This window comes from Sebastes umbrosus, chromosome 13 (genome assembly GCF_015220745.1).
Source record: "Sebastes umbrosus isolate fSebUmb1 chromosome 13, fSebUmb1.pri, whole genome shotgun sequence".
Lineage (NCBI taxonomy): Eukaryota > Metazoa > Chordata > Actinopteri > Perciformes > Sebastidae > Sebastes > Sebastes umbrosus.
The window spans coordinates 11,619,472-11,646,618 of record NC_051281.1 but is presented as its reverse complement, the minus strand read 5'-3'; the positions used below and the strand labels follow the sequence as shown (position 1 = coordinate 11,646,618).

Here is a 27,147-nt window from a genome sequence, read left to right as displayed (position 1 = left end):
ACGTAACATGACCAGCTAATATTCTGCTGTTTCATTACATTGCTGCTACGATGCTCATTTGTCAACATGTATGGACTAAAAAGGTTTTAAGGGGATTTCAGCAACATAAGTTGCAGTGTGTAAATGGTCACCTACCATTAGAAGTGCATGAACGTGTTGCTTGAGAGATTGACGGTGATTGATGGTTTGGGCAAATGATTCTGGCCTTAGCCCGTTTTTTAGAGACGTTTGTGACGTGTTTTTCTGACTTCTGTTACGTCGTTTCCATTCATATTTTACGTAGTTTATATAATTATTTTTAGCCTTAGCCATGATGTTTTTCCTAAACCTAACTAAGTGGTTATGTTACCTAAACCTAACTGTGCTTGTTACCATAGTTTTGTTGCGTGGCGTAAAAATGACACGCAAAAGAGCCGTAAAATGACACACGTAAAATGCGTTTTAATGACACATGGAATGTCCTTGTAATGTCGTGCTATTTATACGTCATCCCATGAGATCGGGTTGCTGACCCAGATATAAAGATTAGAAGATGAGATATAGAGATAGAGAAAAAAGGTAACTGTCATCAGATTACCATCCCTGTTTTAGGACTCATTCCTGCAGCACTCTATTGATGCTCATATTGCAGCAAATAAGTCACTTGTTTGTAACAACTAACAAGTAGAACCAAGTTAAATGATCCCATCACTTGTCCAAAACAACACACCAAACACATTTCATAAAAGTCAATGAAGTGAAACCATTATTTTGTAGCTTCTTTCATTTTTCAGCGCAATAACAATTTTGAAAGTTCTGCAGCCGCCTTTTCAAAAACAGGAGCTCATATCTGGGTCTCATTATCCAGCCAGTTTGTTAGTATTTAAAAATCTCAAGCCCCCAATGAGCCAGTATTGTTTCTAGTCAGCATAAAACCCTTAATTTAGCATCCGCTGCCCTAGTTCAACATTTTGTCCTCTATTCTTATTTAATGACTGTCGTTTCAAAACGTGTTGGTGACAAGAACTACTGTAGCTTTTTTTTTTTTCCATCAAGCCACAACCCTGAGATCCAATAACAAGAATTAATCCAGAGGAAAAAGCGTTAAGAATTATGTAAAAGCATAGTGCGAAAAAGAAATACAGTACAGTGAAAGAGCCATGCAGTTTAAAGCAGCTTTATGAAAGGAATAATAAAGAAATAAAGAAATAAATAAATACATACCACCATTCAAAAGAACACTTGTCTTTCTTGTGTTTTTGCTGCAGTAGTAGTGAAACACTATATGGCTCATGTTATCGCAGTAAACACTGTGTCCACAATGCCTATACTGTGTGAATGTACAGTATGTGTTTTAGAGAGGATAAATACTGAAGCACTGTGGCTCTTTCAGACGAGCGTTTCCTCCACAGTCGACCAAAATAACCGCTAATTTCCATTCGTAAATGGAAACAGAGAAAAGGAAATCAACTGGGGGATTAGGAAGGAGAGAAAGAGAGTGAAACTCTGAACAACCTTTTTCACTCCAAATTATGGAAGTGAATTTCCTCTCCCTGTTCTTCCTCCTGTTCAATGCATTTCATTTATTTGCTGTGTTTCAAAAAAAAAAGAGGAGGAAAAGAGTAAAAGTAATAACGAAGGCTTCACACACATTAAAGAATAAATGACCTTGTTTAAATTAGATTTTTCAGCCCCGCTATCTCTCCCCTCATTTTGTCCTTTTTCTCTCTCCGTCTGAGCAGCATTTCTCAACAGCCACAGTGACAAAGAAGCCACCATGTGTACCGTCAAACGAAATGCTCGCCCTGTCGGCGTCAGACGTTGTACAGCTTCAGATGGTGGTGCTCTTTACAACAGAGCAAGCGTTTTCACAGCTTCTTTATGAGTTAGCGTGGGCTGCAATATAAACAGCACCACTCAATTATACTACCCGCAAGCTAATGAACACTCCCTAGTCTGTGATCATCTCGCACAAACACACCACATACCTATAGTAGAGTCCAAGCACGCACACACGTGCGCAAACACGGCTAGCAGACATATGGCCAGCTTATGCTTGTGATCGCTTGCTGTTGTTCGAGTGTAGGTGGTTGCAGCTTTGACTGCCACTGTAAAATCTGTGGCGAGAACAATCTTCAGATGAGTGGTCATGTTATTTCTTTTATACTCATGAGTGTGTTTTTAAAGAGCACCAATGCTTATGGTGACAATCTAGCCGTGCTTTGATACAGCAAGTGAGCATCCTCAAGTCCATGACTGTGCAGTTTACCAACTGTACTCTAATGTATGTGTAATACTGCTTTCTTTTTTTTGGCGATTACTTTATTTTTTTTACTTTTTTTTACAATAAACACACCACAAGACATGAAACACCCAGTACCTTTATACAAAACAACAACAGAAAAGACCAGGAATATCTGTCAAAAACAAGTGCAAAGCTGCCAGATGACAGAATATCAGTCAGCATACAGAATAAAGCAGAGATTGCACAGAATAAAGATACAACATAGCAGCAAATCTCATGAGCTATACAATTAGGTCTTATGTCAAAAACGGCTTCCACACCTTTAAAAAATTGTTTTGTGAATTACGTTTGCTAAAGCAGATCTGTTCCATCTTAATACTGCTATCTTAAAAGGAAATAGTTAGCCCAACGAGGATTCAGTAAATGTCTGAATGCAATTTTTTTATAAACACTTGTAAGAAGTTTACATTTCTACAACGTAAAGAATCCATGGGAATTACTGAAATGTATTCACATCTTTAAAATACGTTTGGGACAGACTCTTAAACATGGCACCTTGAGCCATTTTGCCTCAATAAATGAGGATGAACAGAACACAGAGATGTACTGTAAAAGACCTTGTCTGTGTTCAGTAGCAGGTGACCTTTGCTACCTATATTTAAGTACATCATGCAGCAGTAAAGGACTTTACTAATTTAGTCTCTCTTTGTCATGCTGATACAAGGGCTTTTTTTTTAGGAATCAATGGCAAATGCAGTGAGATCACAGCCTGCTATCACAGAGTTTTATTAATTTTATGACAAAAAGCATACTATCCAACTATGGAGCAATGATAAACAGGGTGAGAGGAGGAATATCTCATCAGGTGCTCTGTTAGGACCCGGCAATGCAAAATTTAGCATGTTAACATGCCTACAACTAGGGCTGTCCACGACCAAAGAAATTAGCCGACTAACATTCATACGATTATGTCGACTAATCAATTAGTTGATTTAATCGACAGATCTGTAGAACTGAGTTTCTCCACAAAGAATCACACAGAAGCACTACTTTATATCTTGTGTTTACCACAGGTGTGCTCATATGTTTCTTATAAAAAAGTCATTCAGCGTGAAAAAAAACAACTAATCGACTACAGAAATCTTAGTCGACTAAGACCAAAACAACCGATAAGTCAACTTATCGACTAAGAGGGGGCAGCTCTTCCTAAAATGTGTATGTAAACGTGTGTTAACTAGATGTTAACATACGTCCAATGCTGGGCAAATAAAAAGCAAACCTAGAGTGAGGTGTGAATAAGGACCATGCAAAATGTGCTTCCTCCAACTAAAAACCTGTCCTGTGTGATCACAGCCTTAATATCCTTTCTGTCCTCTGGCCTACATATCTTACACTAAAGATAATTTTAGCACTAAAACATAATTAGGAAACGGTGCTGACGCACTTGGATGTAGACCAATATTGTGTTTAATGTATCCTACGTTAAATACCATATGGGACTCACTGTAAAGCCTGTTCTATGGACCTCTAGGGCAGCGTGTGTGATTGTATGTATTACTATCACGGTCTACAACTATCATGGGAGCAGTGAAACAGTGATCTACAGCAAGCAGCACAACCACTGTTGAATTAATAACTGCAGGCAGGGAGCCCTGCTCAAGTGTGTGGGTCAGCTTTTTCTACATCTCAATGTTCAAAACTCAAGATGACGACACAAAGCCATAACGTTGTAACCATCCAAGGTAGACTTATCACGTGTTATAAGAACTTGAAATGATAGTTTATGCTCCTGTAGAAGAACACAAGTCTGAATGATATCAACCTTGTTTGAAGAAAAACAAGTTTAATTTGCAATGTCATGGAGAAGTACTACACTACCCACAATCTTAAAGTGTAACAGCAACGTCTTCTGCGAACGGCTAGTGATGGTACGCTCTCGTACGTGCTGCTTCGTGGTCTGCTCCCGGGTTTCAAAACGGACCAACATGGCGGCTCGTTTGGAAACTTCTCTTACTTTTATGTAAATAGCTCACCGAAATGTGTTTATGAAAACATTTGAGACGAGAAATAAGGCATGCAGTTGCTGAATCTGCCTTCATTTTAGATTGAAAACGGTTAGTTTAAAAGTCTTTTGAGAGTTTCCGGAGGCGGCGAGTCGCCATTCGCAATGGTTTATGGAATGAGTAGTTCCTTCACTCATAAAATAATTATGTACACAGTGTTGTACCTTTGCCCTTTTTTTCCATTTTCCAATTTTTTTTGCTCCGAATCAAATGTTTTATGGTCACGATTCTCGAAGTTGTTGGTTGGCTTGGTTCCATGCTTAAAACTCTTTATATAAAGATTTTCTGAAATGTCAATGGAGTGAATGAATCATTGGCCTCACTGTAGCAGAGCAACATCCCTTCTTCTCAGCTATTTGCATTATTTTGCCATGCAGTTACATAAACAAGGATATAAACAATCAATATTCCCTGAATGAGAGGTCAATCCCATTAACAAATTGGCTGAACATTTCGCATGTCAAAGTATAGTCAGACTGAACTCAGATTGCGTGAGGCGAACGAGGCAGGATCGATTTATGATTGTCCTTCCTCATAGGCCATTATATTCCATTTAGCTGCTTTGGTTTCAGGGTCCTGGTATTGGACATGCTGGCTCACTGTCACACCGTCATGACTCTCCATCTACTGTATATGTTTAATGTGTTGGAAACATAATTTGATAGCTGCTGCTATTGTGCTTTGTGACATTTAGGATGAAAGGGACCATGCATCCAGTTATGTTGACCAATGAATCAGAAATGCATACACTATCTCTGTCTGCCTGTAAGGTTTAAATAAAAACATACACAATATTTATCAACAATATCTATCACATCTACAGCTGATACATCATAAAAACACATATCTACTGGGATTTATTGTGTGTCAGTGTGTGCATTTAATGGTGTGTTTGTGAGGTGCTGGTTGGCTGGAGCTGGAGGAAGTGGGGAGGGTTGCTGTGGGTGGTGATGAGCAGCCGCTCAGTTTCCACAGCAACACCCTAACTCAGTCAGTCTCCATGGCAACTGATAACAGCATTAGCTGATTCAGCCTAAGTGAAGGTTCATATCACAGTGAAGAATTTTTATTTATTTATATTTTTTTAAATGGCTGCTGGTGAAGATGGGAAGTGGGGACTCTTGGGATACATTAGCAAACAATGCAGCTCCTTTAAAGCCACTGGACCAAATTTGCAGCGAAACAATGACTCATGACTGAAAATATTTTGGTTAATGTGGTGAACTGTTAAAGATAGATTATCAACCTGCAATCTTGAAGCACACTGACAATTTGAACTGTCAATCTTGTTCCGACTCAAACAAACAGTCTTAAGGCGTATTCTGACTGAACGAGAAGCAAATTTTCATGTTGACTTATTCACCACAAAAAGCAGATGTACAGACTATACCGACATTAGCAATAGCTAACCAGCAACGTAAGCACAGTGTGTTTGTTTGTGCGACAACTCAAGACTCTGACTAATCTCAGAATAGGCCAGTAATCAAAAGTGGAGACTTCGGATGAGTATACCATTTGTTTTGCTCGAGTTGAAACATTTTGACGTCAGTTTTTGCCTCATTTCGATTCATGCAGGGGTGAATTCAAGTCCACTCACATCTTGGCATTAGAGTGAAATCACATTCAGTCATCCCTTCATGCAGTCTAAAATGATGTCAGTGTGTTTTTGAAATGTATTGTTAAAAGTTTTGTAAGCAAGAAAAAAAGGAAATGCTCCTTTTGTTTCAGCCGGCTGGAGAGGCGTGTCAACGTCTTGTCTGAGTGTAAACAAACTTGTGCTGTAGCTACAAGTCATGGGCATACGGCATGCTGTTAGCAGTGCTTCTGAAGAGTAAGAACCACATCAGCATCTAACCGGACCATTTGCAGGTACATTCATATGCTCTTTAATGTGCTAACTGACATTAACAGTATGCACTTTTTCCCAGGTGAATGTTTGTGTGGTGGCTTCAACAAGCTAAGGTGCAGGAGGTGTTGCAGGTTCATGTTAGTAAATTAGATAATGAGATTTTAGCAGGGAAGCTAATGTAGGTTGTTGTTCAAAGTCTGTGGCTCTTGTGTTGTGTAGCTGGCTGCTGTCTGGCTCAGTGTGACCGTCTACTCTGCCTATGATAGAACACTGATCGGCTATATTGAAATACGGTCTCTCCATCTGTATACGTAGATGAATTAATGGCGATTTGTATGCTGTAGTAGACCCAAGAATATGAAATTTAAATTCAGTTGGACTTCTAAATCAATGCATAATCCGGGCACCTCTAAAATTCACTTTACATTGAGAGTGAACACATCTTTAGAGGGGACACTGGTGAAGCAAATAAGGTGAAATAACATGGGAATACAGTCTACAACCCAACAAAATGAACTTCAGAGAATCAATAAGCAGTGACCAAAGACACTGAGGCGTAACTTCAACAAATGGTGCAGCACCTTTACCCCTGCACCATGAAATATGACCCAATTAGAACAAACACAACCAACATCAGGTGAATACAATAACTTGACCTTGGTTTTCATTTTCCTTCACTCTCGCCACGTTTATCATCGCAGAGAAACCATAGAGGAAGGAGGAGCAGGAGGAGGTAGCGTAGCAACTGATGAGACACTAAAAGACCAGTGACAATCAGGTAAATGCTGAATAAATTACTGCAGGTTTGTAGGTCAGTTATGTTTGTTGATGCGATTCTTTATAGCGTTGCGGTGCATACGTAAGGGATAATGTAGAGCGAGCTGGTCATTGTTGTGAAATAAACCCAGACAGGGCGAAGCTGCACCGCCCTGACCAATCAGAAACAAAGTCGTGTAATAATTTGAATTATCCTGCAATCTTCCCCTTTTTCATGTTCAAATGAGTATTACATTATCAAAATACTGTATATCTTACATAACATAGAATTAAATACTTTGTGTATGAACACAGGTTTTCATGTTTTGCTCTACATGACAAAGGACACTTGTTTCATAAAACAAGGATTTCATAAAACAATTAATACTGATCACTGAGCTGATGATGCTGCTCAATCATCTGTCTCCCTGTTTGTCTCACTGTTCAATTGTTTCATCAATCAAACACACAAACCACAACATTAGGCTTGCCGCGGTAAGTCGGTGTTGCCCACCGCCCCCAACATCGGTTTACTTTTTGTTCATAGAAATAAAATCCCATTTAGTTAATTTTTTCGGGTATCAGTGCAGTGTTATTAATATAGTCTGACGATGGACGCTACAAAGTGAAAGTGTCTGCTCTCACGGTCTCAGCACAGAGTAGGACGAGAGAGAGTTGACAGACAAGATGATGGTTGAGGATTTGGTGTCAAAGCGTAAAGCAAAAGTGCCTGTTTGGAAATATTTCAGTTTTAAACCCAGTGGTATAAGGGAACCATCACATTAATGAGGCAGGTGCTCACGGTGGCACGTGAAAACCTGCGGCCCAGCAGCGAAAGCTTGACCAGAGAGGCCAGACACACAGCCATCCAACGTTAAAGATCGAAGTAAGCGCTATACAGATATTGAGCGTCATCTTTTCTTGTAAAATGTCCGTTTACAAGAATCGTACCGGCGGGAAAATGTCCTCACCATGTCATCCCTACACTACAGTCAGTCATATAACGGAGTCATATAAGAGTTCCTACACCTGTTTTTTTTTCTAGATGCTTGGACACTGAAGGAATGGCCAGATGGTAGCAGAATAAATTTAAATGGTGGCTTAAACCATCCCACCACTTCCTGATTAAAAGAGCCGGAGTGGGAATACCTTGCAGAGCTCCGATAATTACGACTGTTTACCAATTTGGCACCATATATCCATCTTGTTTTTCCAGTAACTTTCACTGTCTCTACTGATAATAAAAAAAGGTTTTCTGCTTTCATTCTGTCAGCGTACTCGTAACATGAATGTAAACCACCCAATGGTGAGCAATAATTATTGATGTTATCTCCACATCACAATTGGCTCACTAGTGCCAGGTTGCCATGGTAGCGAAAGAGGCACTTGATTCAACAGCTGAGCAAACACACACTGGCATATATGAAATATCCACAGGGAGGGAAACAATGAGAGGGAGAGTGTATCATGCTGATCTAGTCTTGCATTTCCGAGGCTGTCCCCTTTAAGAAATGACCATGGTGCAAACACATCCTTCTCTGGGATTCCTTCATCCCTCCCTCCCTCCCTCCTCCTCATCCCTCCAGCCCCTGCTGCTGAGAGAGGCACATGAACCCATGTGCTGCAACACGGCAGAACACTGCAATGAGCAAATCAAAGGGAAGGCGTGCCTGCTGACAAGAGGCACATGGATTGGAGACTGTAAAAGAGCAGAAAGCTTTACTGTGTGTGTGAGAGTGCATGTGTAAGGATGGTGGGTGGTTTGCCTTAATGGCTTCCACAGGGAGAGAGCAACTCGATATACGATTTTAGCAGCAGTTGTACGCCTAATGGTGTTACTCTGCACTACTAGTATTAATCTGGACCATTCTGAGTTTGTTGGGGCTCAACAGGGTAAGAATCTGATCACATAGAGCGCGTTTAGGCAGCCTGGGGCATCTTTTTGTAATTGTTTTCAATGAGAGTGAAGTGCTTTGTGCGCTGCTTTTGCGTTATTGAGCACCTCGCATTTTTCCTTCCCGTTCTCATTCCCAGGGCGTCAAATACTGACGTTTTGTCACGGCCGTCGGCATTAGATACCGACACACAAGGCACCCTTGAGCGTTGGTACGAGACGCACCGAGCTTTCCATTAACTACAATGTAAACCCATCCGCGTCAATAGAAATGCTCAGGGAAAGTACATCAGGAGTGTGGTGACGTAGTTTAAAGAGCGAAAGAGACACACCGGGCAGGTTATTAAGGCAATTATTAAATAATGTTTATCATAAAGTAATTCTTAATCATTTTTGAGGTAAATATTGGGGTTATTTGGCAGTAATTCCAAAGAAATTTCAAATAAGTTACTTGCTAAATATCACCTAATTACCATGAAATGTGTGGACCTGTAAAATGAAGTGTTACCAAGATTTTATTAGAATTAAACAATATTTTCTGTATCATGTCACATTAACGCCGATATTCTGTGTTTGGTTTGAGTCATGTCACTAACCCCTGATTACAGGCTGTTTGGTTAATCTCTACTACATTTGTTTTTTTGTCACTGGTCTTGTACATCTTCACTGAGAAAGGTGAAAGTACATGTGTGCATTTCCAAGCTATTTAAATCTGAACAATTTGACCAAGTAAGAAAGGACTTTGCAGATTTAATTTCAACATCTCGCGCAACCACCTCCTCTTTTCTTCTTTCTAACCTTTTTCCCAATCACCAAATTCCCTCCATGACATATCCTCTGTGCAATAGGCCATTGTGTGTGAGAGCATGTGTGTGATCTGCAGTACAGTAATCCCATCCTCTGTTCCCCTGGTGTAATCCTGTAATTTCCTCTAGTAGGGAGGTTCCCACTCACACTTAATCACACATAAACTAGCTCTTAATCCTGATAATCTAATAACCATTGTATTGTGTGTGTTGCTCTTTGTGCAGGTTCTTTTGTATGTATGTATGCATTGTGTGTTATTATGTTAAGACAGGTGAAAGGGGAAGTCAGTATAGGCAGATTGAGATGATGGATGACTGGTTTATGCATATTTTATCTTAACAGAATCTCATGATCAAGGCCTGTTACCTTTTGTTGTGCAACTCTCCCTAAACTGTAATCCAATTCTATATTTATGTATATTTTGCCATACAAATTTAGATTATAGGCAAAGGGAGATGAAGTGATATCCTATTATTGGTAAGAGTTGCATCCCTTTCTAATGTTTGGATTTTATTAAATGTCAGCAAAATAAAATATAGACATTTAGAAGCTCTCATCCAAATTAATCGAACACCTGATTTAAAGCACATATATACCCGTTACTAAGTATTTTCATTTAAAATTCTTATACTGCATATCTATCATCATTTTAGGACTTAGAAATGCTGCTGCTTCTCATAATAGTAGTTTCTCAAAACAGGCTGTATATTTAAAGCAGCGCCTCCATTTCTGTGTGAATGAAAAACATTTTTTTTTTTAAATCCTTATTTTTCCTTTCATTCATTGCCATTTTGGTCAGGGAGATTATGAAGGAGAATATTTTCCAATTCTTAATGTGATCTCTCTGAGGTGTTGATTCATGTAACTGCTTATTCAATTTTTTAACCCCCCACTTTTCTGTTTAGGGCATGTGGGCCAATAACCGGTTCCTCTGCCAAGTAATCCTCTTTTAACATCAGTGTGTTATCTGTGGTTGGTTTTTTGTGACGTTCTTCTACTGTAGATGGTTTGACTGATCAGGTCAGCATACGCACTGTAGAGTGAGGTGCCGTGCAACGTGTGAAGTCGAGCGTGATCAAAATAGGGTTTGGCAAGAGCAGATGGTCAAAGATTAAAGCCTAAAAGAAGGAAGCTGCTTCACCCTCCCCCTGAAAGTTAAGAGTACAGGTTGCTTTAGAGAAAGAAGCACACACACTCACAATAATGGATCTGTGATAATCTTTGAAAGTGCCACAGTGGATTTCTCAAAATAAAGCTCTGGTGGTATTTGGAATAGTGTGGATCCTGCTCTAAGAAGGAATTTGTGACAGTCATACTGAAATTATATGATAGGATTGGTCTGTCAAGAGGAGGAGAGTCTAGTGTAACACATACGATGACACAAAGCGTTCAGGAGGGTTCCAGGCTTTGCGTCACTAATAGCGCTGGTACGCCTTAAAGGTCAGCTCACCTTAAACGAGCCTGAGCCACAGTTGATGCTAACTTCAGGGCTAACCCCCTTCACTTTAATCATAGACTTCATTTATGGATGGATTTGTCTCCACTTCCTCCCACTCATGCTCCCACTGTACAAAGTGAAGGCAAAATATCGTAGATAAAGGAGCTGCCATCTTGAGATTATGACGTCATTTGGAGCCAGAGTCTGCGCAGTAGTGATCGGGGAGCTGGAGCCATGGTAACCCGCCCGAGCCAATCACGAGCTGAGCACAGTCGCAGCTCAATCATGATGTTTCACCCCCTTTTATAGCATCAAATAACTAATTAAAAACAAACTTATCAGAAAAATTAACACTTGAACATACATCAGTGTGATAAGAACTACCTAAAATGACAGAAACCATCTTTGGGAAAATTGTATTTGATGTGTACTTTGACTTTTTAGTTTGGCCCATGTCCCATCCGCTACAATGGATTGGGTGGGATTTATGACCTATACTGCAGCCAGCCACCAGGGGGCAATCAAGATGATTTGGCTTCACTTTTGGGGAGCTGTCATGTCGTCCATCTTTATATACATTCTATAACTTTAACCAGAAGGTGGCAAGCAAGACATGGGAGCTTGGCTTGGGTCTTGAGGAGTTGTAGCATTTATTCTCCGACAGGCAAAACTGTACACACACTGCACTGCTACGTTCACGGCTACAACATTACTCACTGTCAATCACACACGCTCTCTCACTCTCTTTCTCTCTCTCGATTCCTTAAAGGAAATATATATATACACTTGTATATGTATATGTTTAAAAAACATCTTAAAAATACATAATTCCCCGATGCTTAGGCCCGGCGTCAACATAGGGCTGAAGGGCTTGCAATACACTGGCGGAAACCTTGGGTTCAGAAAATACCAGATTAAAGAGCGTTACATCATCTAGTCATCTGTTCTAATGAACTATCAAGGGACTTCTGTTTATTTGGACATACAGTATGTGTCATTGTGTTAATGTGTGTATCTGCTTTTGCTCTGTATGTGTGTGTGTGTGCGGGTCTGCACGAGTGTTTATGACATAACTGTAAGAAGGACGACTTGCTTCCCCAAAGACGACTGCTGAAAAGATGAAACGCAACACTTCAAAACAATGAGGGAATAATTCATGTTCCTTTTCTCGTGTCTAACTTGTAAGCTTTTACGCTCTGAATTCCCACAGATCTCCAACGAGTTCAGAACCGCAGATCACACACTTTACTAAGCGTCTGGTGACACTTCCAACAATATGGTGGGAAACTGGGAAAGCCAGCACGCCAGGCGATGATGACAAACAAAAAGTCAGACGTCAGCTGTGGCCAAATGGTGACTCAGCATTTTGTCTGTGTTATACATTTTTTTTCACTCACTGTGTTTAAAAAAAATGAATAAATGTATTTAGTTTGATTTCAATTACATTAAATTATATTTCCAGTATAAAAAAATACATTTTGATTTCTTTCCTTCATCAAAGCGCAGACTGCATCACTTTCTCAGGTAACATTTACCCTTATGATCAAGACTATAATCCTCATCTTGCTTGTTTCACAGCTAAATAGCCTGACATTTCTTGTTAATCTGGAGCGTAGTGACATTTCATTAACCTCGTTGTTGTTAATGTGACTAGATGCCTCTCTGTCTATCCCTGGCGTGAATAAATGGACTTTTAACACATCTTAGGTGCATTTATACCTGAAATTGATGGGGTTTAGCATTTTTCTGAATACAATGCCATTATCCAAGACGTGTGTTAATGCAGGTGGAGAGAAGGTCATAATGTGCTACTCGCTTGAGTGCTCTCTGCCTGTTTTCTCATTTAGTTGAGAAAGAAAAACAGAGTTGTTATTCCTCTGCAGCGCTGTCATTCAGCAGCTCCTGTGTCTGGTCTGTGTTTCAGACCTTAGGGGGGGCGTCACCATCAACCTCTGCGCTCCATCAAGACAAGCCATTAAGAGGAGCAGGATGGATGGCAGAGCAGTAATATTAAAGCATTTCAGTAAAGCGATGCGAGATGCAATTATCCTGACAGAGGCTGTAAAACAACGCGATTTATGTAAGCTTATGTTGGAACCTCTTTTCTATTTAGCTCTGCTGTAGATTATTGCACCTTGATTGACAAGATATCTCAGATGGCAACTGCTATCAGATTGTGAGGCCTGTCATCGGAGCATGAAGAAATTCCTGACGGAGAGGTGCAAGAGGAAAACGTAGAGAAGATTTGGGGATATTCGTGATATATGACAGATATCCATTTCATTTTTAAACCCTTGTGGACACGGAAGTGGTGGGTGGTGGGAATTTGATGGGCACTGGGTGGGAAGATGGCTGTCTTTGGATCACCTCAGGGGTTTTGGCTCTCTGATAATGAGCCAGGTGAGTCCCACTCTCTGCACTGCTCACACATTGTCCAATACTGCATAATGCATCAGTTTGCTAATATACTGTATTGTATCAGGCCTTTAATTGTTAAAGATTGTTAAAGATAAGGGTTGTCCAGCTGTCAACAAGAGACACTTAATCTGAATGGTTTGATCGTTTTGATCAGCTTCCTGATAAATATGTGTTTACGTACAAGTACAATATGTGTTATCAATACATTTTGTATTTTACACTTAAAATAAACGTACTTGCTATTTGTTATTACTATATTACCAAGATTACAATGGTGGTTATACTATTGAATGATTTCCAGTGCATTTTCCTCCCATAACAGTGTTTCTCCAACTGACGGGTCATTTAGCTGTATTTCTATGCCCACGCACTCTTCTATGGAGCTTGTTATGAGGCATTCTGCAAAATTCAGGAAAACACTCAAGGGCAAATTCACAAAAGGATTACGCAGCTTTTGTGGCCGTTAAACCCAGGGGATCGATAAAGTATTTCTGATTCTGATAAACCTATACAAATAAGACAAAAAGAAACCTTGTAATTCTCAAAGTACCCAGACTGGGCTTTCCCGAATACCATTTTTTGGGCTTCGAAGCTTCGTTGAGAAATATTTGAAGGCATTCAAAGCTTCGAAGAGCAACGCAACGCAGCGCAGCAGGCTGACACGTTCTTCTGTCTGTCTGTCTCCATCTCCTCGGTTTCAGTGCCCTGGACAGTGCTGCTGCCGCTCTACTGTACAAACACGCACCTCTACACACAACAAACACTGATATCCCTCTGAGAAAAACTAATTACAATGAATGTTGAATAGGAATATTGAATAATGTTGTGAGATTATTCCTCATTTCATCGGCTATTTGGGGATCCTTTTTGTAAAACAATTAGTGAACTATTTGTTGTTTTTATTTATGAATACATATAATTAATGAAACATTTAAAAGTTTTCTGAATCTGCACTTTTGATTTACATAATCTTACAGGGCAAACATTTCCAGAAGAATTAAATGTTCAGAAAAAGACTCTGATATGTGTAAATAACAAAATAATTATTCAACTATAGAAAGTTTTGTCTTTAAGCTTTTTGGGCGTTATCTATAGTAGCCTAATATTTATAGTCCAAAAGGATTTGAAATTGCATAGTTTCAAGTCAAAAACCTTTTAAAAACAATTTGTGGAGGACCCCCAAATCCAATATCTCCTTATATCTTTTATTCACGGTAGAAATTCATAATGCTGATAGCGGCCGATACACACGCCAACATGTGAATAAGGGGAGTACTGCCACTTGTTTTTTTCCCACTTCAAGCACTGTATAAACAAATAAATTTCTCCCTCCGTATAAAAGGACAAATTGCACTCAGCTGCAAAACTTATATCTTTTGTGAATCACACTTTGAGACGGGGCAGATAGTGGTTACAAGTGATGCGCAATTCATGGTGCTATCAGTGGCCGCAATCCATTCTTTGTGTATTTGCCCCTCAGTGTTACTGAATTAAATGAAGCAGGCTGAAAGAAACTAAATCACAGCATTATGTCACAATATAAAGCCTGGGATGCACTGAAAGAAAAAATCACACAAGATATCAAAGTGAAAGACGCTGAGGGGGATTTTTTTTTCCTTTAACACAAACACAAAAAACTGTAAATGATACACACAAGCATACACTCCCACACACAGGCTGACGGAGTGGTATTGCACATGAACAGAGAGGAGAGGAGAGGAGAGGAGAGGAGAATAGTTGGGTGAGCTGTGACTCACCCTTATGTTTTTCTTGGTTCAGCCCACACATGTTTTTCTATGAGCTCTCTATCTGCTGTACTGTTGGGTGCAGGGATTGTGGCTCTATTGAAATAGTTGCATCCTATAGACACCCCGACATCAGACTGGTGCCAAAAATAAATTCCCCATTCAAAATTCTACTTGTATCTTTTATTTATTTATTTATTTATGCATTTGCGGCTTTTCTTTACGTGACACACAGCAGGAATACATAGTCTGCTTCCCAAACAAGCCCCGTCTCAAAATATGTGAGGATTTGCTTGTGCTTTGGAAGAGAGAGTCCACCGACATCTGAAACAATGACAGCTGGTCTGTTGTTATCTCAGCCAGCCTGCTACCTCGCTGCTGACAAGTGTTTTTTTTTTTTTATTAAGTAACTGCAAGGAGATGGGTCCTCATTAATTTTCAGTCTAGTTTTAATTCTAGAAGCAATATTTTCAGGCTCTCAAGCGCCCTAAACAGGCTTTGCTACATGAGATTTGACATTAAACATAGAAAGGATTGTGCTACATCGTCTATATGTGCATATACAGACTACTCTGGTCTCATTTCATGCCACATCTTAAGCCAGAGCTTTAGGACATTGCATATGGAGGATGGAACCTGCCAAAATCAAAAAATAAATGAATAAATGATTCAATAAATAAATAAATAAATCATTAGTGTAGCAAAAATAATATAAAAAATAAATGTAGCCTTTAATAAATTGATTTGTATTAATCCCCTAATTTATTTACTCTAATTTTCCCTTTTATTTATTTATTTATTTTTTATTTATGTATATATATTTTGAATATATTTTATTTATTTATTTGCATGCATAAATACAGATATACATTTAATAATAAATATAAAATAAATAAAATATAAATGCAAAAATACATAAAAAAATAAATAAACAAATTTATTACAAAATTATTAAAATAAATACATGAATAAAGGGAAGACTAAATAAACAAGGGAATTTTTAATATTATTTTTGCAACATATAATGATATATTTATTTATACATTTATTGAGTTATTCATTATTATTATTATTGTTATTATTGTTATTATTATTATTATTATTATTATTATTATTTATTCATTTATTATCTATTCTGGCCAGTTCCGTCCTCCATAATTGCAGGGCTATATTAGACTGCATTAGTTTTAGCTAGCTGTATCTAATAAACTGGCAATTGAAAAACTAACTACTAAAAATTACATTCCTTGAGAGTGTACAGTAGTTTCTCTGTAACTGCATTTTCTATCTGTGTCAAGCTCATAGTTTCGACACCTTCGTTTTAACCCACATTGATGAAGAGGTTCAGTATGCTACAAATAGCCGTGTTCTGGGTCTATCCTGAACCCAGAGCTGTCATGAAGACAGATAGAGTCCGGGTATTGGGACGGACTTTTGTGGGTTCGACGTGACTGATCTCAGAGTCCCACAAACTAAAGGCCAGTTAGCTGGACCCCAACTGTCCCGCAGGGGAAATAAAAAATCAAAGCTGAGGAACAGAAGCCCAACAGGACACTTAAAACCTGGCCATCATATCACTGTGCTGGGTAGCAGGTACAAATCTGTCAGTGGACAGAATGGATGTCCTTTAGCTGCAGGTCAGGTGAGGTCAGCCATACCACTCCTGGACCACAGCCAAAAATGGAAATTACTGAGCTAAGACTTGTCAATGAGACGGCCTACTACCTGACAGAACTGTCAAGAACACTGATTACTGAGGTCAGCGCTCTGCAGTCCATCAGCACTTTAACGCTGATCAAGGATTACCGCTCACACTTCTTATTTTCTTTAATGATGGAACAACTGGTGAGCTTTTCATTTTATGAACATGAGATGATTGTGAAGGCACTAAAACTATAGGTAAAACATGAAAACTGAAAGGTAGTCTGTTCAATGGAAATACTGGATTGGGGAAACACTTCAGTTTAGTGCACTTTCTGTTGTTCCCCTTGAACCCATCATATGTGACCTTCATTACCACCACTTAGTAACACAGATTCCATGAATATGCTTATCTTTTATGATATGAAATCCTTTATGAACCATCCAACTTGTGAAAAACTGACTAAGTTTGCACACAGCTTTCTGCTGAAAAGCCCTGGATCAAAACACTGACTACGTTTACATGCACACTAATATTCCACTATTATTACGAATATGATAATATTCAGAATTTGATACGGGTCATGTAAACAACATATTCCGGAGCATTTTCCGATTAAGACATGTGGGATATGCCAATATTATCCGGGTTTTAGGAGCATTTTTTTTACATGTATACAGCATATTCGGAATATGCGTCTCAACTGGGTTTTTTTGCGGCAGTTTGCAACACACATTTCTGGTCAAAAGGAGAAACACACATACTTTTAAACATTATGAAAGACTTGGATAACAACAGGTTTTTAGATATGTGCAAATATCGCAACGCCGACCTTTTCAAGAAGGTGGTTGAAGGAATGAAAGAGGGAGGTTGTTTTTGTGTGGTCGCCATCGGTTACGTTAATCAGAGATGCACAGCTGCATGTAAAAAGGACTATTAGTGTAATATAAATTTTCATTAGCTATGTAAACAGCTTAGTAGAAATATCTTCTTTTTCAGAATAAGAGCAAGATGTTGTGCATGTAGTCACTGACTCTACCAGCTAATAATTGCATATTTGTAACTGACCCTGACCTGAAAAAAAAACCTACAGGTGTCAATAGCAGTTTACTATCACACAGGCATTTTAGTCAAAATCTTAACAACACACTCAAAAAAATCTATTATTCTGTATACTGACCATGAAGCCGGACCGAATCTCAGTTGGAGACATTCAATTGTTGCCGTGTAGGTATCCTTGGCTCTCTGACCTCCACTGTAAAACAGAATATAAGCAGCCAGCTAATGTTCAGTGCCAAGCACTTTATCAATGACAAGCTAGTTGTTTATGGTCGCTGCATTCTACCTTGTTTTTTTATTTACTCTTCCTACCCTTGAAAAGTGAAGCGGTCAATTTCAAGTGCAGAGATAAGCCAGCTCATCTCAGTACTGGAGTCAAGGCAGTTTGCAGTCACTAGATGATTGTTTTGTTACGTCATTTATCCGTGTCTTTAAAAATATAACTCCCCAAACGAATTAAAGAGTCACATTTGGTAGCCATTATTGAGTTATTTCTGTACTGAACATCTGCTACTTTGCTCCGCTCTCACCCAATCTCAATATAAACACTCCTGTGTAGAGATGGGGATTTTCCCCTCAAGGGGTTGCCACACTTTGACTCAGAGCATGGCTTGTTTGAAATTACTCCACTTAAATATATTAATAGAAATGATATAAAATAACACAGTGTTATGGTTTTGAAGGACTGGGTTGTTGATTATTCCTAGAAAAATAGCAACTCTACATCTAAATAATTAAGAACTGTAGGTGATATGTTGCTACAGAAAGACGGTTGTGTGTAAGGGACTGATGCAATATTCATGAAATATAATATAAATACAGTACATTGCATTACTGTTGCCACAGGAAGCACAGGTGATTGGATGACTGCATATAAATATCAGAATGCTCAACAAGCATAGACATATACTAAAGCACAGTTTATACTAGAGCTGCTAAACAAATAGTCGTTTACTGTAAGTCTTTCTTTCAAGCAAAAATGTCAAACATTACCTTATTACAGTTTGTCAAATGATGTCACATTGGGCTTTAGGAATTGAGACATTTGAGACCAAATGATTAATCTATTGCTAAAAGACAACAATCAGCAGATTAATCAACAATTAAAATAATAGTTAGTTGCAGCCCAAGTTGATAGCACAGAGCATTGGATCATCTTCTCACTACTTAAGCATGTTGACCAACGGGCTAATCTTTCAGGAACCTGGACTACTTCACTGAGGCAGAGAGAGAGAGAGAGAGAGGCGGAGAGATTGGCAACTAGCTGGCAGACATGCCGGGTTGAGTGTGTGTTGGTGCTGCTGCCAACGCTCCCACCGAGTGTCTCTCTTCTTTCATACAAAGAGTCTTTCCCACATTTCCTGTCTCACACACACACACACACACACAGAGCATTACGTCAATCATTGAATGTGACAAGCAAGGACTGTCTGTGTATTTTTGTGTGAGAGTGTGTGTGTATGTGTGTGCTAGGCTGACTTGTAGGAATCAGGATTAGGTCGTCTCACTGACACACAGAGCTTACGTAAAGCTGACCTACAGTATGTGGCGCCGCATGAATGTGGACTGGCCCGCTGCTGCAGTGCTACCTAACCTTGCTGGTACCTCTAACTGGATCGCTCACTCTGACAGCCGAATGGACTGAAGACAATGAAAATGATAAATTAGGTGAATGTTCCCTTTGGATACCTATCCAAAAAATGTAGTGTTCATATTTTACTGGTCATATTTCACAGTTTTGCCCATTCAATGCTAACATTTTACACATACTGTAAATTGCTGAGATGGGAATGCACGACAACACGCAGCAGTACTGTACAACAGTCATTGAGTCTATTATAGGACAAGCAACACATGCGGTCAGACAACAAACCCCCAGTTTAACCTAATTATCCAAACGAGCTTATCAGGAGCTGAAAACAGAGATGAACATAACATTTATTACCCAAACTATCCACTGACTATGTCCACTAGACCTTCAGTGCAGTGGACAATTATATCTGGCGTTGGAAGAGAAGGTGAACACACCTTCTCTTTGTCTTTACTGTCTCTTTCTATGTTTTTGTTTCCCATATCTCAGCAATAGGGATGTCACAAGAACCGATACTGAAAACATGATGGTACTTGTTTTTCTACAGTACTGCAGCTATCGTAGATACAGTCATGGTTCGAGACAAATGTCATCCCAGGGACGATAGCAAATGTGTTTGGGACACAGTAAACTCACTATCGACGTGTCCAGGTGACACACCCTATTGTTTCCCTGATAATGCTACATTGTGAACAACAATTCAGTGTTGAAATCTACACGACAAGAGCTAGTTAACTGATTTCAACATGGGAGGTGGGAGGCAGATTTACATTATGATGTCAGGATATCAGGCTCTATTCAGTAAAAATGAGCATTGGGCGAAGGTAAATTCTAATGTTATCATGATGTGTTCAAATGTAATCTTGTGAAATGTCATTTTTGTCGAGAAACTTGAATCAATCCAGTTGTTTAAAGGAGATGTTTTCACATCAATATAAAATAGATAATAGAGAGGGAATTATGATCTGTTTAACCTCATATCGCAAACCAGTATGCAAACGTAATAAAGGACTGCATGTTGAAGTACATGAGATTTATTGTTTAACTTTTGTTTTTTAAGGTGGTATCAAATTGGTATTGAGAATCGTAGAATTTTACTGGTATTGGTATCAACTGCTACATTTCTGGTATCAGGACATCACTGCTCAGCAAATCAGTTTGTGAGTGAAATGCTATCCTAATTGAATGAATGCCAAAGCTACAATAATAAAACCCTTTCAATCCAGTTTTCTCCGAGGTGAGCATCTAGAAACGGTCACTCTCTGTGCCTTAATCCCTGTCTATCTTAATTTTTTGTAACTCTGTAGGAGCCAGTCAGCCCTGCAAGCGGTTCTGTTTTAAAAGCACTGAATGTTTTGTCCTTTTCTCTTACCGAGTTCCTCTGACCCTGTTCCACTTTCCCTCAATCTTGCCAGTTAAAACCCAAGGGAGATTTTCAGTATCGAGACTACCGAATAGTTAAACCCTCACTAATAGACCTTCCCTTTTATTGATGTTTTTAAATCCCATTTTTCGATCCATCTTTTATCATTTGGCTTGTTGTGAATAAATTGTGATTTTTCTTTGAGGGGAGGTTGGGGGGGCTAAATTATATTTTTAATGGGTTCTATGTATAAATCCATACTTCTGGGACAAATGGGCTTTATTATCAGGCAGAGTGCACTCTTTATTAAACTAAAACCCCAGGCTATGCTAGACACTCACCTCATGCTTAATTTATTCACAAAAAACATCTTCATCCATTCACACCGCTATTGTACAAGCGCAGTTAATTTAGGAGTAGGAGCAAAGAAAGACCATGAAAAAGAAAGAAAACCCCTCAGTGCTCTGGTTCATCTTCTTATATCTGACTGACAGTCTTTCAATCCAAACTCCTACTGTATCGACCGCACACAACACAGGCAGTGATTCATTAGCCCAGGTATAGACCACCCATGCATCACCTTGACATCTGCACTTTCAGCTGCTGTCTCTGCACCTGATGAATACTTAATGCAGATTCACTCACTAACAAATTAGTTATCTAAATCAGCTTGTAATTTCTACTATGCGCTGTCACGAGGAGTTTCAGGATGCGTTTATGGTACCTTCTGGTAGAAAACAGTCACGTCACTGTAAAGACTGGCAAGCACGTCCCATCTCAGAGGTCCACTTCCCCTCTAAGGTCTTAACAAAACACAAACACAATCGGTAAACTCAGCCTGCCTACCTTGTCACTTACTCTGAGTATCACCAAATCTAGGATTATTCAGCGCTAAAAGGGGTCTTTTTAGCATTCGTACACACTAGTGCTGCCCTCTCTTAGTCGATTCCTTGTTTTGGTCTTTAGTCAACTAAGATTTCTTTAGTCGATTTCTCGTTTTTTTATGCTTTTTTCATGCTGAATGACTTATTTCCAAGAAACTTCTGAGCACATCTCTGGTGCTTTTGTGTGATTCTTTGTGGAGAAACTCAGTTTTGCAGATCTGTCGAGCAGATCAACTGAGGCTGCAACTCGTTGTCTATTAAACTCTCGATTATTTTCTCGTTTAATCGATTAGTCGTTTGGTCTATAAAATGTCAGAAAAAGTGTCAGTCAATTGAGAATTTGTTTGGTTGAGGACAGCTCTAATAAACACATACACGATCGTAGAGTTGCTAACACAAGATGCCAATGTTAATGCACTTTAGAGGCTGCAAATAATAATCTACAGATTGTTTTAAAAGCATAATATGCAACAGTTGTGGGTTGTTGTTTGTAAACACACCGCATTCAACGTTGGCCCACCTCCACAGCTCAATGGCCAAGAGGGAGAGAGAGAGAGCAGCGATGGTCGAGCGAGATATAGAGTGAAATAGGAGTGCTGTTAGTAACAAAGCAGTGAATCAGAGAAATAAAAGGTTATTTTTTTTATTGTTTCTCAGCGGTTACGTTCTAAAACACAAATAAACACACAACTAACTCCGCACAAGAAGGTACCGAGTTGCCGGATTTTGAATGAATGCAGCCGAAAGGCAGGCTGTCCTCTCTGCTTGGTGTGTGTGTGCGCCTCGGTCAAACTGACACACCGATAACAGCGCACAGCAGCCACCGCACACAGCAGAGGAGAAACAGAGGAACGGGGGAACTCACAGCGATGCAACAAACCTGTTCTCATCCGTCAAATACAGCCGCAAAGCATCTAAAGGGGGACTTGTGCCCATCGATGTATAGCCTAATGCTCGTGCCTTGGTATCAAGACGTCGAAGGCGTGACAAAGCGGCGGTATTTGACCACCTGAACGGGCTGCACACGCTGCGTGTTACTGGCTGGGGGGGGTTACAACCCCACGCGGGGCACAAAGACTATTTTGCAGATTCCCAGAAGAGTCCGGAGTAAAGCAAATTAAGAAGAAAAGAGAAAATACAGGCAGAGAGCTGGGTCTCTGTAGAAACAGACACCACCACGCACTTCTAGTGGGGCTCAAGTGATGATTGAGATGGTTTATTTTTGTATCACTATTGTACATTGTTTTTTTAGGGAATTGTTGCATATTATACCTTTAAAATGAAAAATGGTTGAGAAAAACAAAGTCTATGATATGTAAAGCATGTCAGAAGACAAAGCAGAAGATAAATTACCATGTCTCAACACAGACACACAACACACTATGTGATAAATCTCCCAAATGTTTGCTCGTAGCCTCTCCTTCCTTACAGTCGGGCTAAAAGCATGTAATAGCCAAAGAATCCCTCAAGAGCGTAACACTTTACAGCAGGCAAAAAGCAGACCAAATGATATAGATACCGATAGACGACTAGCCTGGTCTTCCACGAGCATGAGCCCACTCCCTCTGAGGAGGAGCTGTTCATGACTCAATGCACCCCATGCAGCCTCATCCTGAATGCATCAGGCATTTAAATGTATCTGCACACACACTGTGGGCAAGTGGACATGACAGAGGGAAATCAATAGCCAGCCTCCTTTATGTAAATGAGATTGAACTGAAGCCTGCATGCGTGCACTGAATAAGACATCTATCATGTTTAAAAGCTCACTATTTAATATCCAATTCAGTATGAAGTAAAAGATCTCTGAGGTGTCACAAACCCAGACTGGGTTTTTTTAGCTGCATTTGCTGTATTGGCTTTATAATGAAGAGATCAGGTCTTGATTTGATTTCAAAATCCTCAACAACATAAATGCAGCAGCTAAAAAATGTGATTATTTTTCATTCATGGTAATGATGACAATAACAAACAAGCACATATTGGGGTTTAAATTGTGTGATCAATCAGAGAGGGGATCAGCCAATATGACTCAGCACCTGGATTTTTTGCACCCCTCTTTTTTCCTATTCTCTCTCTCATTAAGCAGCATTGCTCAGATTATAAATCACCTTTACATTTCTATATAGGGACATATTCTCAATGCATTTTTCACAGTGACCTCATGTTATACAGCTTCCTATATGATTATATATAGGCGTGCTACAGCATGGTAGCTGCAGCAGCAAGGCAAGTTCCCGCAGTGACCGCAATAGGTAGAGGCTTTATGTAGCACAATGCAGACATTATCCTGTCAAACCCGTGAATAAACATGCATTTAAGTGCGTAATTGGACCAATAATATAGCTAAGGCAATTAACAACAAGGCTTACCTATAATGTCAGAGATTTCCTAGATCTGTTGCTCAGCTGTGATGTCATATCAGACTTAATTCCTGCAACACTGCTCATCTAAAACCTGGCTGGAAAAACAAGAGATGATCATTCTCATAAGAGACTCCTGTAGAATGAACAATGCGCCCTTTTCTCTCCATCCATCCACATACAGAGAGAGAGAGGGGCACCTCATCATTTCTGCTTCAATGCTTGCTGAAAATGCTTCATTCAATCTTCTGTCGAGTCATTGCAATTCACATATATATTCCTCCCATATATATCAAGCTGTTGTATAAATAAATAAAATAAAGAAGTCTTTTTTTGTTACCTGTTCAGCGCAGTCAGTGTCTTTCAGTGCAACTCTCCTCTGGTCTGTCGGACACAGCTCCTCCGCAGCCTGCAGTTGCCGTAATGACTGTGATAGTCGCGCAGTGACATTGTTACTGGGAATTACGGTATTGTGCACCACACGTTTTCTAGAAGATTTAAGACATAATTGGAAAAACAATTGTACATTCACGTTACATTAATTTGAATTTGGAGAGAATTAAAAGCAAATGCTTCGTAGTCTTTTAATTTTTTGACCATAAACGTATAAGCGAACCTGTTGTAATTAGCTTGGGCAAAGAGTATATAGAAGCAACGAGATGAATCTAGCTTTGCTGCCGGGCGCTGACGTTGCAATGGAACGACCTTCACCTCTTGGCAATGTACGCTCTTTGGCTTGGGTGACGTCGTGCCACGTTAACTAGCATACAAATATAAACATTTAATTAAATTAAAAAAAATTAAAGAAATTAAAAAAAATAAATAAATAAAGAATTAAATTTACAAAAAATACAAATATTTTAAAAATATTTCAAAAAAAATAATAATAGCTACCTAGCTAGCTATAAACTGGGTCCACCCTCTTGGCAATATACGCTCTTTGGCTTGGGTAATGTCGTGCCACATTAGCCAGCATAAAATATAAAAATAAAATAAAATACAGAAAAATTAAAAAAATTAAAAAAAATACATAAATAAATTTTTAAAAAATACAAATATTAAAACAAATATAAAAAAAAACAATAATAGCTACCTAGCTTGTTATAAACTGGGTCTACCCTCTTGGCAATATACGCTCTTTGGCTTGGGTAATGTTGTGCCACATTAGCTAGCATACAAATATAAAAATTAAATAAAAGAAAGAAAAAGAAAAAGAAAAAAGAAAATTAATTTATTAATTTAAAAAAAATATATTAAAAAAAATAATAATAGCTACCTAGCTAGCTATAAACTGGGTCCACCCTCTAAGCAAAATACACTCTTTGGCTTGGGTAATGTCGTGCCACATTAGCTAGCATACAGATATAAAAAAAAAGGAAAAAAAGAAAAGAAAAAAATAAATAAAAAAAATAAGAATATAAAAAATATATATTTTAAAAAATATATATATATTTAAAAAAAAAAAAAAAAGCCTCCAGGAAGACGCCTTCTTTTGTAAAAAATATTTTGCAGCTAACGTTAACATAACTGTTATAACAAAGTAATGTCAGCATTTTAACATATTACCATTTTTTCACAATATGTGACAGTTTTCTGTCTCAAACCTGCTAACGTTGAGACTTTGGTGAGATGTCAAGAGCCTTGACTAGGGCTAGAGGCATGATTTGTGCGTGCAGGAGATGTGCTACTTCGCATGTGCATAAAGTGGGGGATAAAGACACGCTCGCTACCCCGGAAACCTTACCATTTTTCGACAACGTAGCATAAGCATAAATCGTCAGAACACCGGTGTACTGGCATGGATTTACTGTGCACCATAAACCTAAAAACAAAAAACATGTTTATCTTACTTGCCCGTTGTAGTAGCTATTTATCCAAAAGTGAATCCACAGACCTCACCGTGATCAATGTTCATTGGAACTACTTTCTAACATGCATGCATGGACAGATGGGGAAGCATACATTTACATTTAAAAATCCCAGAGTCCTCCAGTAAAAGTCTTTAACAGTGGGCCTATACAAGCAGTTATATTAATTACAGTATTGTTATATTGTCACATTACATTATACTGCATCCAATGTTGGTATTTGTTCAAAATGGTCTGTGGTATGTAAGAGAGCACCCTCAGGAGTGCAACTGCTGTAGTTACACCCATGTAGAAGATGCTCTTCGTAGTTGTGTCCATGATAGAAAGCTGGGACTAATTTGAAGTGATAAATTATTTACCTTCAATTCATCACCAGTTTGTTCTGTTAATTCCAGTTCAATTAACGTATTCTTGAGGGATTCTGTTTTAATGTTAACTGAAGCTGGCTTCTAAGGAGCAATATGGCCCCCATGTGGCCTCCAGAGGCTCATTTTAGCCTGCCAGCTATCAGGATCAGACAGATTTGGCTGGGCAGAGTTCAGGTGGACCTCCTACAGGAGATGTGAGACGGCCGGATCCCCTTCACTTTTCATGGAGAGATGAGAAAGCCTCTTGGTTTTTCAGTAAATATGCTGCTTTCCAATAATCCAGGAAATACATTTAATATCACCCCGGAGAAAGAATTAAAATACAGATTTGCCTCAGCAGACATCTGAAGCAATGGAAATGGGAAAACTCGATTAATCCACCCCTACCAACCTGAAATAACATAATTACTATCTGAAAATTAATTTCATGTGATTGCGTTTCTAATTCTGGGCACCCTGTCTCTCATCCCTGGTATGAAGCAACAGACATGACACACATGAAGATGAGAGGGATGACCTTGACCACCATCTGCCCATTAGGCCTCCCGGTAGATGTGAAGGATATTATAAGAGGAGGCTGTGCATATGGGATCAAAGTAGGAGCTGTTTCACTGGGACTATGGCCCTAAAAAAGCGCTGACCTCCATGAATGTTAATCATCCAAATCGCTGAAATGACCTCACATTAGTTTGTCCTTCTAGTACTATCTTGTATCAATGACATCTTAGTAAAGTACACTTGGCTGAAGTTGCAGACGTGACTGAAATAGAAACCATGGAGAGATGCACCGGCTGGCAAAGTATGACATCAACCAC

General features: G+C 39.1%; 1 protein-coding gene across 1 annotated transcript in view; it reads right to left on the bottom strand.

Annotated features, from left to right (window-relative positions):
- Positions 1 to 24,511, bottom strand: part of map2 (microtubule-associated protein 2) — a 98,307-nt gene extending 73,796 nt beyond the window's left edge. The window contains exon 1 of the mRNA XM_037790016.1: positions 24,437 to 24,511. The gene's annotated coding sequence lies outside the window, so the exon portion shown is untranslated. The remainder of the gene's footprint in view (positions 1 to 24,436) is intronic.
- Between the last annotated feature and the right edge of the window lie 2,636 nt (positions 24,512 to 27,147).